The sequence below is a fragment of the Poecilia reticulata genome, linkage group LG10 (assembly GCF_000633615.1).
Source record: "Poecilia reticulata strain Guanapo linkage group LG10, Guppy_female_1.0+MT, whole genome shotgun sequence".
NCBI classification, from domain to species: Eukaryota; Metazoa; Chordata; class Actinopteri; order Cyprinodontiformes; family Poeciliidae; genus Poecilia; species Poecilia reticulata.
In genome coordinates, this window is record NC_024340.1 from 4,361,998 (window position 1) to 4,377,662 (window position 15,665).

Sequence of the window (15,665 nt, forward strand, 5' to 3'; positions counted from 1 at the left end):
GAGAATATCATCGAAAAGTTAATCTTCTGTAGTAATTCAGCTAAACGTTAACTCCATATATTACCTGGTATGATTACAAACTGAGCAAATATTTATTAATGTTCGCTGGATGGTTGTGGCTTAGAACTGACAAAACCCCCAAAAATGTGTTGCTGTCCCTCCCTCCCCCCCCACCCACTGAAAATGTAATTAAACAACATAATTTCTTTCTCACTTTTTTCTTCCACTCAACTTCCCATTTACTTGTAGCACCCTGAAGACATCCAGCTTCTTTAGCAAGAAACATGTCATTCTTTCTCTGTGTGGAGCTGCCAAAGCATGTGCATGACATCTGCGTGAAGAATGACGTTTATTTCCCTCCTGACTCTTAATAAACGACAACAAACGCCTGGAATGAGACTTAATGAACAATTCTATTAGTTCCTAACTTATCGAGGTGCCTCCGGATCAGATATTCATCCTCTCAGCTCTCTAGCCTGTTGATCACTGGAACAGTTTTTTCCTGTTTGTCACTTTCCTAGCTGCTGCTTCGCTTCCAGGCAGAAACACAGAGAACTTTGTGATGGTGAGTCAGCACTCCGCGGGCCCGCGGCGCGGCCATACGGCAGCACCTGAACGACCCGAACCGGCGGTCCAGACGACCTCCTCCTGACGCCAGTGCGCGTTATTTTCTTTTTCTTTTATTTATTTTTTATTTTAGTGCCCGTGTCTGTGCCACACCCCCCTTTCCAGTCGGAGCGGTGGTACGATCCAGGCAAAGTGCTCTAGCAGCACCGAGCCTCTCACCGGCAGCTCCAGCAGCATCAGCCTCATTTGGGTTCAACCGCGGCTAAACGCACCGCGCCGGGCTCCATACACTATACTCCTTCCTTTACATACGCGCACACACACACACGCACACACACACACACACACACGCACTCTCTCTCTGTTTCTCTCTCTCTCACAGTGCAGCACAGCACGACTGACTGACTGGCTTGTTTGCTGGCTTTCAGCCTCTGCAAGGAGATCCCTTCCTATTCCGCGCAAATCGTTTCGTCGTCCTCTCTGTCGGCATTCGGGAGCGAGCAGCAGCATCATCAGCATCAGCACCGCCACCTCCGAGCCAGACCATCACATTTTTTAAACAGGAGCACATTTCCAACAAGAAGGAGGAAGGAAGGAGGGAGGGAGGGAGGAAGGAAGGAAGGGAAGGTTGGTTTGCTCAAGTCTTTAAGCGTCTGCAAGCATAGAGTCGGACTAAAGGAATGGCTTTACGTCGGAAAGGTGAGCGACGTCTTTAGTTTTGGCCTTTATTATTATAATTATTATATATTTTTTCTGTCTACGGGGGAAGGCTGGCTGTAGTGCGTCTCGGCTGCGATGCAGGAAATGCTTATTATCAGCTGTTCTGCGGTGCTGTATGACCCACTGTGTGTGAATGTGTTTGCATGTGAAGCAGAATGTAAGGAAAAAGACGGGGTACGTGAATGCGCGCGCGCGCGCGCGTGTGTGTGTACGTGCTGCTCCTTTTCTATATAAATCATCAACACCCCGTTTTATTTGGAAGAGTGGGGGACACGGAGTGACTTTGTTTCCAGCGGTCTGAACGATGACAGTTCATGGGGGGGAAGGGGGGGGGCGGCGGGGAGAGTGCGGATCAGCAGCCGGGCATGCCTGCTTCATGTGTCCCTCCACCTCCTCCGTTCCCCCTCCTCCTCCTCCTCCTCCTCCTCTTCCTCCTCCTCTTCCTCTCGCCTCCTCTCTGCAAACTGCATGCTTCGCCTCGAGTTTTCGCCTCCACTTCTGGCTCTCCTATCTAAAGCGCTCAGAACCAGACGGGGTGCAGATCTCAAATCCCCCTCCTCACCATCCTCTCACACACACACAGACACACACACACATGCACCCCGCCAGCATCAGCAGCCTTCGCTCGATTGGCCCGGGCTGTGTGTGGTTACAGACATGAGCACCAGCGCGGCTCCAGCAGGCACGTCAGGACACATTTGAACACCGTGTGCGCCGATCTGATCCGCAGCCGAGCGTCTGTTTTCTYTTCTTTCTTTTTTTTTTAAATCCCTTTTTTTCCCCTGCAACTTCTTCCAGCACTGAACGATGCTGCTGCAGAAGAAGGAGAAAGAAAAAAAAAGACTACAAAAACATATGTATTAATATTTTATTAGAAAGTGCGTGGGGGCAACAATAATTAAAACCCAAATATATATATATATATATATATATAAATAATTTTTTTGTTGATAAATTCTAATTAATGTGCACAAATTGCACCAAGGGTGGACATGCTCTGTTAGACCTGCTCACTGCTGCTCTCCTTCACAGTGGATTATGAATAATTGCTTTGAGTAAACTATAGTAAGGGAGGGAAAAAAAATACAAATAAATAATACATTATGCTTGTGCAATAGATGGAAAAATGGATCATAGATGGGGGGGAAACAAAAGAAAAATCAGAAGAATTCTGAAGTGAGGGTTTTTGGTAGCTAAGCCTTATTTTACTATGAGCTACTAGATTTGAAGAGATGCAAATCGTCCTCAGGGATGAGACGGCCTGCTTCTCCTGCAGCCACTGCTTGTTCTGGATCGGTTAGATCTACGTTTGAACCTGTAGGATCTGAACATAGAAATCAACCCTGGATTATTCCTCCTCCATCTTCTGGCTCAGGTTGGGCAACTTTGCAGCTGAATCTTCCAAGGTGTGTATTTTTTATGTAAAGCCATAATGACAATAAATAAATGAAGAAATCAAATCTGATTTGTTTTAGGTTTGAGCAATTTAGAGCAGCCTGAGTTTCTGATAAAAAAAATTAAAAAAAAGATATTTGAGAGACGATTTCCTAAAAATTGTCTTCCACCATCATCAGAGTGTCCTCACCAGTCTTCCTACGGGTTAGCATGACGTTTGTTAAAAAATAAAAATCAAAGTCAGGTTTGGTCATCAAGGGCAGTTAAACTCTAATATACAGATGCACTCATCAGGGCCTTCTTGGCTGGTCCAGATTTTTATTTATTCTATTTGTTGTTGTTGTTTTTTAAGGTCAGATCTGCCAATTCCAGTTATCTAGATTTCTCAATCCTACAAAGTCTTTAACGCAGAAAAATGGTAGACAAATGTGCTGCAAGGGATGAATAAATGAGGCAATTACAAAAAATATCCCAATTTCTACATCAAAGCATATGTTAATAACCTTCATTTGATCTTCTTTCTTTTTTTTTTTTCTTTACCACACTCAAGTGAGTTGTGTGAAGGAAAAAAAAAAAGCATGTGCTGTTGCCGGATGTGTTTACAGACAGAAAGCGATGCTAGTGCTACGTTTTCGATTCATTTCAAAGCGAAACGAATCGCGAGTTCAGCCTGACACTCGCAGATCGGGGAGGGGAAAAAAAAAAAAAATCGTCCGATTCCGCCTCTCTTGATGCGATCGGTGCGATCTCTGAGCATGTCATCGTTGCTCTTGAAGCGTAACAGCTTAGCAGATGTTGCGTCAAGGCAGTCCTTTACACTGTGTGTGATTAATAAAATGCACATAGAGGAAGTTGGCTTACACACACACACACACACACACACACACACACACACACACACACTTCTTTTCTGGGGGTTTCACCCCATTCACACAAACATCTGCTCTCTGCATAGGCAGATGATTTAGATGTATGGAGGCAGCGGCGGTGGATGATTGTAGCGTTACGTTTAAGTCTGTCATATCTGGGGCTTGTAGCTCTCTGCTGTTGTAAAATGTGTGCTTCCTTCCTGGATTTAAAAAAAAAATTTTTTTGAGGCCCTGCAGGGTTGCTGCACGCAGATTAAGTGCATGTTTTCCCGTAGCACACCTCAACAATTAGAGGGGCAGGCTTTAGAGCTGAAGCGTCACGTCAGCAATTATGTCACACGCCACAGAGGAGGCGTTTCTGTCAGTAAGCCACCCGACCACCGGACCTGTCAGTCATGTTTTCAGAGCTGGAGGTTTTACTTTCCTGATGTGCTAATTGTCTTCTTTCAGATGTTTCCCTTCTCCTCTTTTAATTGTTTTGACGTTGTTTTGTTTTTTTTTCTTCCCCTCTGTTTTTTTTGGTTGTTGGTTTGTTTTTAGTGGAGAAGGTGCATATGTGCGTTTTGGAAATTCAAAGTGGCTTGCTCTGTGCTTCTTGGCTTAGAGTCACATCATTATTTCAGTGCAGCTTCTTGCAAATTTAGCCCCGGAGTGCCGATTGTTAGGGCTACTGGCATGTTGCCCCAGCTGTCTGCAGGTCTCATTGTCCCCAGTTAAAAAAGGAAGAAAAAAAAAACACCTCTTACTGCAACATCTTTCCTTACCTCCTAATAATTTGTATTTTTCAGAAATGTGAGTGATATCACATGGCCTTTGGATAGTGCATAGCTGTGTGAGACAGCGGGGGAGTTCTTCTTTTTTTTTTTTTTGTTATCCATCCCTGCATTATTTATGAATTTTCATTCCAGGAATGCAGTAGCCGCTGGCACTGTAATGCTTCCTCTCGCATGGAATCGCTCACACACGCTTGTCTTTTCTGACCGAGAAGTTCCCAGCAAAATGAAAAAAAACCCCAAAAAAAAACCTCTTCAACAAAATCAGGGGTCACGAATTAGAAGGGAGAAAAGTAGTCCGAGGACATATGACACTTAATTCTGGAGTCAGAGCTTAAACTGGCAGCCAATATGAGGCCCAGTCCGTCGCACAACAAGAGAAATTCAGTTGCTTCGAAAGCACCAAAACGCATTTGAGTGTCTGCCACCCTGCTGGTTGTTTCCAAGCGAAAAGGCGAACGATCGGAAAGCTGGACTTTTTGCAAACACGAACGCTGAGACGTGGAACCTCCGAGCGTTCACTGCTCCCTCCACTCATCCCGCGGGGATGAACTCCACGAAAAGCAAACTGCCGGCACTGTGACATTAAAAATATAATATCGTCAAATTAACCCAGTAAAAAAAGTGTTCCTGGAGATATCCCAGTGGTTACCGAATATATATGCACTGAGAATATCAGAGTCGTGGATGGATCTGGGCTTCAGATTTTACCGCAGTGTGTTTTAAAGTATTTATTGCGACAACAAAAAAGGAAATGAAAAGTGTTACTCCATCAGTCTTCTTTGGCTGTAGCTTCATCACTTTAAATAGTTGGAACTAATCTCCTACACCCTCCATCCTCCACCGTTATGTGGGCTTCAGGTTGGGTCTTCCAATGTTTACCTCTATAAATGTGGTTGCCACGCCCTCCGGCTGACCCCGCCCTCGCCATTCAGTCCTTGCTAATAATCCTCTATTAAAAAAGCAAGCAAGTTATAAAGCTCCAAAAAACTATGGTTTCAATGTAGGAATTAGGTCTTCAGCAGATGTATGAGGCTTTAATTGTTTTACTTTAAGTCGTGTTTTAACGTGACATATTGCATTTTGGGGTGAAAAAAAATAAACTCTTGGCGCTAATTTGCTGCCAGTTTTGGTTTATTTCAAAACCTAATAGAAAAAACTGGAGAATTTTACTTATTTATATGGAGGTTTGTGTTTTATTTCTTCTTTGTAGTGATAAACGCCTGACGCCCATCCCCTGCTCTTAACCCCCTTAAACTCTATATTAGCACGATGTTCTTATGATATTAGAACCAGATTATGTGTGGGCCCTGTCTGTCCACCACCAAAAACACACTGTTCATCAAAAAATAAACATGGCAAACATGTCTTTTAAAGATATATTAACCTTCTATTTGTCATTCTAAATTGGTAATTATGAGATGCGTCTAAAAAATTGTTTACAGATTTTTTTTTTTCGCTCTATTCGCCAAGTGACATATTGCGTTTTGGAAGAAATATCTTAGTACTAATGACTTTTCTGCTGCCAATTCTTGTTTATTTCACCACCTATTTTCGAAAGCGGAATACATTTATTCATTAATTTATTAATTTCAAGCCTTTTAAATTGCTTTCTTTGGTACGATACCTTCTTTATCTGTTTGCTCCTCAACCAAATGTTATTCTCTATTTATGCTGGGAGCAACTTGGAGGGCAACATCAGCGGCGTCCCAACCAGAACCACCTTTGGCTCCCGTAGCACCAAAAACACACACACTAAGGCAGGTTCACATGTGCACACTCACAGGCCCAAGGCGGTCTGCTGTGTCTCAGCTGGCGTCTCCTCTGGAGTATGTTGTTCCTATCGTTGGGCTCCGGACAAGAGTCAGAAACTCTCTACCTTAGAGAAAAAAAACCCCCAAAAAACAAAAAAATGATGAGTGTTAGGTGAGATTTTAGATTGTGGAAATGCAATCGCATCCCACCTTCCAAAAAGTGATCGTCCTTTCAAATTTTAGCCAGGAGGATGAAACACCAGATAACTAATTATCTGTACAAATGTATAGTTTTTGAAAAATAAGTGAGTCTTGTGTTTCACTGCAGGTTTGTTACTGCAGTGCAGCTAGCTGAAGAGTTTAGGTGGAGGACTGTTGTTGATGTAGCTGTGTGTGAGAACATCGGTTATGAATCTTTTAATAAAACATTGGCAACACTTTTATTTGATTGTGCATAAGACTAATATGACACTGTCATAAACATGGCATAACAGCTGTCATGAACATGAAGGAGTCTTTATGAATGTCTATGACTGTTGTCATGACGTGTCATTCAGAAAGTAATGACACTTTTAATGCAAAGTTTATTTAAAAGTTGCATTAAAAGTGCTAACTTTGCATTATTTGGTAAATAATGACACTTTAATGCAAAGTTGGCACTTTTAATGGACTTTTAATGCAACTTTGCATTAAAAGTGTCATTATTTACCAAATGACACTTTATAACAACAGTCAAACAGTCATAAAGAGTCCTTCATGTTCATGACTGGTGTTACGTCATGTCAGTCTTATGCACCCCTCGTCAAATAAAGAAGACGTTTTATTTATTTTATTTGTAATAATTCTTTTTTGTTGCTGTAGATCAAAAAGTAATCAGAGTCCAAAATATGTTTGTTATATGTTTATATTCTTACAAATTAATGAGCTCATTAATAATCTTGAAGAAAGGATCATTGAGGTAATGATTATTGAACTATTAGCAAAGATCCTTTTACTGTACAGTTGTATTTTCTTTACTTTATAAAGATAGTTTAGACTTTGGGTTTTACTAACCTGAAACTCAAATAAATCTGACTGCAGCTGCCAACTCCGAGAAAGTAAACAAACTTTTTGGGAAACTGTCGCCTTCACTCACACTTAAAGGCAATCTCCCATCCACACACACACACACACGTTTCCAGCAGGTAAACTTTTATTAATTGAGTCGGCGGAGACAACGATTGAGGAGAGAAAAAAAAATAAAAATCAATTTCTGCCTCTCCCACCAATTTTTTACAACATGCCCTGTCCTCCACTTCAAAGAGCACATCTTTTTAGTTGGTGTCGAAATAAGTAGGTTTACATCAGTTGCATTTTGTCCTGCTTTTCTTGCCAAGACGAAACATGCAGCTCTTATTTTTTTTTTCAGCTGCGGTACAGGAGAATGATCAAAAACAAATCTGGAAAATATTCAGAAATTATATTTTTAGTTAACTTGAGGTCAACATCAGAGTTCAAAATGTTCTCTTATCCATCTGTAAGCGACTTTGTAGCGGTGTCTCTATAAACTTAACTAATAGCTTGGAGGAAAACACTGTATGAGTTGATGCATAGCATAATGCAGCATGCTAATCATAAAATGTATGCTAATGTTAGCATGCTAACGCTGACATCAGATAATTGTCTAAATGACACAGTTAAAGCACTAAAAAAACAACCCAGCACTGTTTTTTTTTTTTTTTTTTTTTTGTAAAAAAAAATCCCCAAATAAATAAAAGTGCTATTGGTGTCTGGACAAAACTTCCTATCATTAAGTCACAATTAGAGGGAGCTGCACCTCACCTAGCAACGCCAGCCCAGCCCAGCTCAGCCCATCACCTAGTAGCGACCCAACTGGAGCTCTGCTCATTTTATTCTTTGAAGCTGATTTTGCTGTTGTACAATGGCTGCTGGAAATAAGAAGTGTTTTGTTGTTGGCTGCAAGAAATGTCCATGCACATCCTCCAAATCAAGGTGAACACAGCTGATTAGCTTCATTTTACTTTTTAATGCCATTCAGTGACACAGCCACATTGCCATAGATAATTCTAGTTTGCACAAATTGTGCAAACTTATTATCTGAAAAGTTAATATGTGGAATATTAACGGCAGGATTTACCACCAGACTTCGAGTGGAAGAAAGTTCTGTCCCTGCTGAATCAGCAGATTAAAACTTTCTCCCATTCTTAGCTGGACACCTAGGATGATGTCGGATAACGGGAATGTCCCGTCAGTTTCTGAAACTAGCAAAGGCGCACGAGGGGTCAGTCCAACCCGTCCAGGTTGGTGGTCTGGACACCATCTGGGACTGTGATTCTGTTGACTTACCTTTAAGAAACCCCTTCTTGCATCCTTGACGGCTAGGTTTTAGGGTCACAACTGTGCATCTGTTTGCAGCCGTTTTCACGTGTAAAAAGATGCTCAAATTAGGCAAAGCTGACCAGAATCTGTGAATGATTTAAAAAAATTTTTTTGAAGAGAATGTAATGAACATGTTTTGCATAGTCCAGAAACATGTCCTACATTGTTCAAGGAAGCATAATAGTTCTCCTTCTTGTTTTAGTCAGTCGGTAGCGGAGAATGTGAGAGATGATTTCAGAATATAAATAAATTACATCACGAAAAAAGCTGCAGCTCTAAAATACAACTTTTCGGTATGAGAAATTTAACAGTTTCTTCCCTCCCAGTGGTAATATCCTACATATTAACTGAAAATTGCAATTAGCTACAGCAGTAGATCTTACTTCTCTGAGTGAATGCGGTGCGACAAAAAAAACCCAAACTGGATATGAATCAGATTTGTGTAATAAAATGAAATGAAATGTGAGTCTTATGAAGACAAATGGTGTTAATTTAAAATGTGTTTTCTGCCAGAAATGGCAATAATAATGCGGTCCCTCACCTCCCATTTCCATGTGCACTCTGGTGGATGATGCTAATATATTTCTTTACACAACAGGCAAGTGGTGCCTGATAATGAAGCGCCTTGCCACGCAAGTAGCGTTTTGTAACGTAGGAAAACCTGGCTTTACTTACCAACTAGGAGTAGACGATATGGAAATAAAAATTTATTGCAACATTTAGAAAAATTGTAAATTGATCAGTTTTTGTCTCTTTGGCTACAAATTAATAATTGCGTATAGTAATACGTACAGTAAAATCCTTACAAAGAGAAATATAAGCTTACTTCACTTTACAAATTAAATTAATTAGTGTGGCCTTCATTCTATTTTAAAATGTAAACATTCCTGGATGCTTTCAAAAGAGATAAAATAGTACAGTAGCAAAATTATTCCAATCGTAATATTTGGTGGTTTGCAAACGCGATCAATTAAAGTTCCTATTGTTTTCACCAGAGAAAGAATAATTCTTGTAATGGCAATAATGTTTTTCTTTTTGTGGTACAGAATAAACTTTGATGTCAAAAAGGTTTTGACATCAACGTTCTGCAACGTTAATATCTTTAACTTTAAACCCTTTCTCACTTTTGCAAAGTTGGTAAATAAATATATTTGGTGTATTTTGTCACACAACAAGGCGCCTGCACACAAAAAAACACACTTGACTTTTTATGACCATGTCCAATATGTCTTTATGAATAAGTTACATTCAGGTTTCTTTCTTTTTTTTCTTTTTTTTTTTTAAATCAGCCAATGAAATGATTTATTTAGCAACACAAAACTCACAAATGTTACACTGTCGATCCCGGCACTAAACGAGTTCATCTATTTCCTGCTGACTGGTAAATAGCCTCATGTGTATCATCAGTAATATTCATAGCTCTACTTTCTCCAGACGATCATGAATTATTAACTCTCAGAAAAGATGAATTGCTTCAAAATGGTTGTTGATGCATCTCTGCTAGAAGCCGTGTGTTACACACAATGGAGTGCGTTAATGTTCAAAAGTTCAAAATGTGTTTCTCCGCACCGCCAGGGATGCTTAGTGTTATAAAATTTAATACCAGGGCTTGATTCAGCCATGAACTTGGGGGACTACTTCAAGCATGTGCACCATTGACCAAATTAACTTCATGTTATGAAGACATGCCTTTGTGTTTAGTCCTCATGAACTTTTTACGCCCTCAAAGTTCCACTGTATATTCTGTGAAATTACAGTTTGATGCGATGAAACCGACACAGATTGGAAAATAATTCACACCTTTAAAAATCTTGACAAATAAAGATGGTTGTCGTGTCACTGCATTCAACCAGAAGTCAATGCAAGAGGTTTGTTAGAGAAGATTTGAGATTAAACAGAGTTATGAAGGTCGAGCGACTCGGCAAACAGTGAAAGTTTAGGGCAGCGCCTGTCTCAATGCCTTGTGTTTTGAATGTACGGTACGATGGCGCATGATTCAGTGTAGTTCAGTTAAACTTTGAAAATGTATAAGACAACATCAAATCAATCAAGACATGGCTGTCCACCTAAACTGAAGGGCCAAGCAGGGAGAGCATTAATCAGAAAAGTGGATGAGAAACCCACGGTAGCTTTGGAGGAGCTGCAACAATCAACACGTTGGATGGTAGGATCTGTCACAAGGTCAAACACTCATTGGTCTCTCCATAAATTCCTTTAGGGAAGATGTAGCTATAATGATTCCTCGAATGAATTCGAGTACCTCGATTATTAAAATTCCTTGGGGAAAATGTATCTGTCTCGACGCTTCGTTAAATTATGTTTTATTATCCGATTACTCAATTAATCTTAAGAATAATCGTTGGAGTACTCGATTACTAAAATATTCTTTTACAAAAGCCCTAAGTCACAAGAAATACATCGGCTTGCTTAGGGAACATATTTGTATGAAGATACGTAGGTCAGGAGAGAGGAAAGTGTAACTTTTAATGTCTGGCAGAGAAATAACACTGATTTCGTCATCTGCATGATGAAACGTGGTGGTGACCACACCATGCAGTGAGGGTTGATAGAGTTAAACATGGGGCAATCTTGAAATGTTGAAATATTCCCATAAAAAACTAGAGCCTGGGACAAATGTTGACCTCCCAGCTCTCCAAGCTATTTTGCAAAGAAATGTCAATTTCTACAAAGCTGGTTGAGACAAAAAAAGATTTCCAGCTGTCACTGTGGCAAACAGTATAAATGTCTACAAAGTATTAATTTGTTTCTGTTTGTAAAGTAGTTTGAAAAGCACATGTCAGTTTCCTTCCAATTTAACAAACAGGCATGTGATTTTCATTGGTCAGCCACACAAAATTGCACGATAATACTTTTGACATTTTTGGTTGTGGCCTGACAAAAAGTACTTTATATCCTCCGCTGATTGCCAGCCAGGATGCCATGTCAAAACAGCACAGAGAACAATGACGTGAGAACAGAAGAAGAAGAAGAAAAAAACCCCATATCTACTTCCCTTAGAAAAATCATGACAGCACAGTGCAACCAATTTTCGAATAAACCTGAGCTAATACAAGTCTGCTGCAGATGGAGCGATCCTGAAATCCCAAACGTTACAGCTGCTGCACCGCGTGTCGGGCCGAGCCGATGTGCTCCCAGGAGGAGCCGTTCTCAGTACGTTCACATATTGTTTTTCTTTTAATGTTGTTACAGGACACAATGATTCGCCTGAGATGCAACAAAATGAAGGATGCAAATTTTCTACGGGACGTGCACATTGCCGTTTTGCTTAACAAATTTCCTTTGAAAGGTTAAAAAAGAAAAGCAAAGCTTACAGTGGCAAATAGGGTAGTGGATAAATAGAGAAACAATGCAAGGTATATGTGATGCTGAAAGGAGAAAAGTGCCTAAAATGACTCTGCTATTTCCTAACAACAAATACGTTTTACAATGGGTGCTATTGATTTCAAGCTTATATGATTTGTTTATCTGGAAAATTGCTACGGCTCTTTTCACCGATACCTGAGCGGAAAGCCTTCGGGCTACGAGAAACAATGCTCAGATATCCAGTGGCTCCATATTACATCTTCGCCACACTTCAGAGTTGTTATCAGAGAGCGCGGCCAACCCGCGTGTCGCCGCTCGGAGGCGCACGCGCATCGGACAGGCGCGTGAAGGTGATGCGTTCAGGCGGCTGCGTGCCTCAATGTCCTTTGGTTCGCCAAACGAACTTAACATGCAGAGTGAGAAATAAGGTGAAGTATGGGATATGTGTTGTTTTTTTTTATTGGAGTATAACAAAAAAAATCCCCGTCCTTGAACGTTAAACGCTGTTTTGGCTTCCGTCAAAGATGACAAGCATCTCTTTGCGACGGCGTAGATGGAAGATTAGCCCACTTAGCTCTCAGAAATCAATCTGTCATGCAGCTCAGGCGCTCCTTGTGGATCTTTTCAGGGCCTCCTCTGCAGGGCTAATGTTCTTTCCTCACTCATTTCACTGTAATCAACAACTTCATAAAGGAGGGACGCGCAGGAAGTAACTGTCTGAATCGCTAATCGCCAAATCCAATTTCTGGAATCAATGGCATTGATTAGTCAATTAATTTAGCGTCCACAATGCAGCCAGCTCTGCTTTGGGTATTTTGGGAAGGGTTTTAGTGGTCGAATGCATTATTGAGAGAGGCTTTTTACCAAGAAGTGGCTGATGCAGAGAGCTTAGGAGGCTGTCACTCATGGAGTTAAGCTTTATTTGCGGAGCTAGTTAGTGTGAGCATCCTTCCGGTCCTGCAGTGTGAGGGCCGACGTTTGTTTATTTTACAGGAGAGCGGGAATATCAGTTGTGTTGAACGAGGCTTTGCCTTGTCAAGAATATTGATTAAGCAGCTTTGAGTCTCGTGTTTTGTGTGATCAAATGTCCGCACATGCCTACAGGTTGACGTTTGGGGCGTTGGATGTAAACACAGGACCTCTTTGCAGGTTCTGCCATTACTGGTAAAAAGATTTAAAGTTATAGTAATGCTGCTGCTTTGACTTAAAGTCCTTTAGATGAGATTCGTGGAGAAATGCTCGATAAGTCGTCTTTCAGCCATTTGGTCAGCAGTGCACTACTTGGGTTGTGTTTGTAGGTTGTCTAGGATTGAATATGACTAACACTAATAATTGCTTAACGATGTTATTCATAAAACTAGGTACTTGGGTCAAAATGACTAAGTCACGCCAACACTTGGTTTTCAGAAAACTGTCTGACTTATAGCTGATATGGGTTAGGTTTTAAATTAATAGATGAAGATATAAGTCCAACAGTGTTGGACTGTTCTATACAAGCTATTATTTTAGGAAGGTCACAATATGCTTAAGTCCTCTTTTGTTTTATGCCAAAAGTAATTTTTTGCCAAAATCATCTTTTGGCAAAGAAAAAGACATAAGCCATTAATATAGGAAGGTGACAATATGGAACAAAATACAGACAACATCTCTCAAATATTTCGCCTGATTTTCTTTGTTTAGACCAAATTTGATCAGGATGTGTAAATAAAAATATTTTTCTGACCATCCAGTTAATCAGTTAGCTCTCAAGTTGGTTGCTTTTGTAGCTTTGACGATAAGGAAATGAGTAGGCTAATAAAGATGTTGCCGGGTTACTAAAGTGTTAAAGGAGCTTGTTTGGTAAGCTGTAGGGAAAAAGAAAAAAAAAACCCAGCCCCGACAGTCTGATGGCAAAAGATTTATGATTTCTAAGCTGTGTGAGAACGCCACAGCTGGACTCCGCCGTTAGCCGCTAACAGCTGTAAAGATGGCCTCTGCATTCAAACTCCGTATTGATGCTAAGCTAAACTCGTAATGCTGATCAAACATAATCTGGGTAATTCTTCACTAAACAGAAATGATCTAAAAAGCATTTTGAGGTCACTGAAACATTTATGTAAGTGTCAAAACACCCAAATCGAGGAACTGAATAGCATAACATGTGGAGTAAAGACTAGGTTTAGATTAATCAGCAGTAATTAGAATTTTTAAAGCACATTTCATGAGTTTTGTGAAACTTGTATCTGTAAAAAAAAAACAAAAAACAAATATCCCAGGCAGAGCGGGTGTTTTTCCAAAAATATCCCTGTAATCTAGTTTGGTCATGCTTTTGTGTACTACATTTGTTGCTACGCCTCTAACTTATAGCGTTATGTCATGGTGTTTATGTAAGAGTATAACACTGAGGGAATCTCAAGTTGAACCATGTGTGTGTGCGTGTGTGTGTGCGTGTGTGTGTGTGCGTGTGTGTGTGTCTGTTTTTTCTTGTTGTTGTTTACTCCTCGGCCTACTGGGGAATCAGCAGAGGGATTTAGATCACAGAGCAGCAGAGGTGGATATCATGAATAGAAAGTGGTATTCTGCTAAGACGCAGCAGGAAAAGGGCCGTACCGTGTAGTCAAGGTCTGACAGAAAGTAAGTCTTACCTGCAGTTAAGACATATATATTTATATATATATTTATATAAAAAAAATGTCCTTTGAAAAGTTTAAGCTGAGCGATTCCTTCGCTCTCGGCCACACTCAGAGGCCATGAATACTAGAGGACCTTATGGATTTCTCCACGCCACTCAGGCGTTGCAGTGCCGATGTGGGATTTGAGCCGTGTCCACTATAAATAGTCAAATGGTCCAGGATGGCTTCCCAGCCCGCTGACAGCTCCCTGACAGGAACTGATCTGCTCTGTGAAGGGACACACAGACTCCATTTCCTGCTTTTCAGTCATGCTCTCGCTCTGAAGGGAGCGAGGACACAATGAGGACTGCTCATCGTGCCACCTCTCTGCGGCTCGCGCTGCAAACGCGCATTAACCTGCTGAGTGAAAGAATGAAGGCACGCCGTGCGGCGAGGACGCGGCAGGAGGAGCGCAGGAAAGCAAACGTCGGTGCAATACTGTCTCCGCTGCGAGGGCCAGAAAAGGCTGTTGATTCTCCGCGGCGTGTGGGCGTTCAAGTGTGTGTTTTTTGTTTTTTTTGTTGTTTTTTTTCAGGAACTGTGAAACGCTATAAGTACGTGTAGGCGCAAGGGCAGTGCCTGTGTGTCCGTCTGCGGCTGATTGTCAGCGTTTCGTCTCTGAAGCCTCGCCGGTATGCAGCGTTGTGCTCCAGGCCGACGTGTTTTAAAGTGTGTGTGCGTGCGTGTGTGTGTGTGGGTAACACGCAACAGTACGTGTTCTGCTGGTAAACTCGGTATTAGCAACAAGAGATTTCAGGCTTGGTCAGCTATGAAAGCACAACTACGTGACAAGAGTGCCGCCGCCGCCGCTCACAGATATAGCGCGCCCTTATCCGCTAATTAAAACTCTCTATCACTCCATGTCTCACTTGGCAATCTCTCCATCCTTCAATTCCCCCAATTTTCTCTGTGAGATCCCTACACCTCTCATTATCTATCCATCACTCTCCTCATGCCCGGTTGGCATTCAGGCCTCCCTGTTTCTCGGCAGGCGCTGCGGGGTGCCAGTAGGTGGCGTTGTGTTCTGTTGCGTTTTGGGTGGTCGTAGGCATAACAGGGTCCTGTGGGTCCTTCAGGGCCTTTTCGTCACAGTAGTCCCTGTCACATGCCTGAGGAGTCACGGCAGTGCTAACGAGTGGAAGTGGAAGTTTCTTAAGCCCCGTCTCTCTGTGTGTTCACACACACGCGCGCGCACACCCACACACACACACACACACACACACACACACACAC

The 15,665-nt window shown here is 41.5% G+C and overlaps 1 protein-coding gene across 1 annotated transcript in view; it reads left to right on the forward strand.

Moving 5' to 3' along the window:
• The first annotated feature begins 759 nt into the window (after positions 1 to 759).
• Positions 760 to 15,665, forward strand: part of tenm1 (teneurin transmembrane protein 1) — a 320,904-nt gene continuing 305,998 nt past the window's right edge. Inside the window, exon 1 of the mRNA XM_017307003.1 lies at positions 760 to 1,266. The gene's annotated coding sequence lies outside the window, so the exon portion shown is untranslated. The remainder of the gene's footprint in view (positions 1,267 to 15,665) is intronic.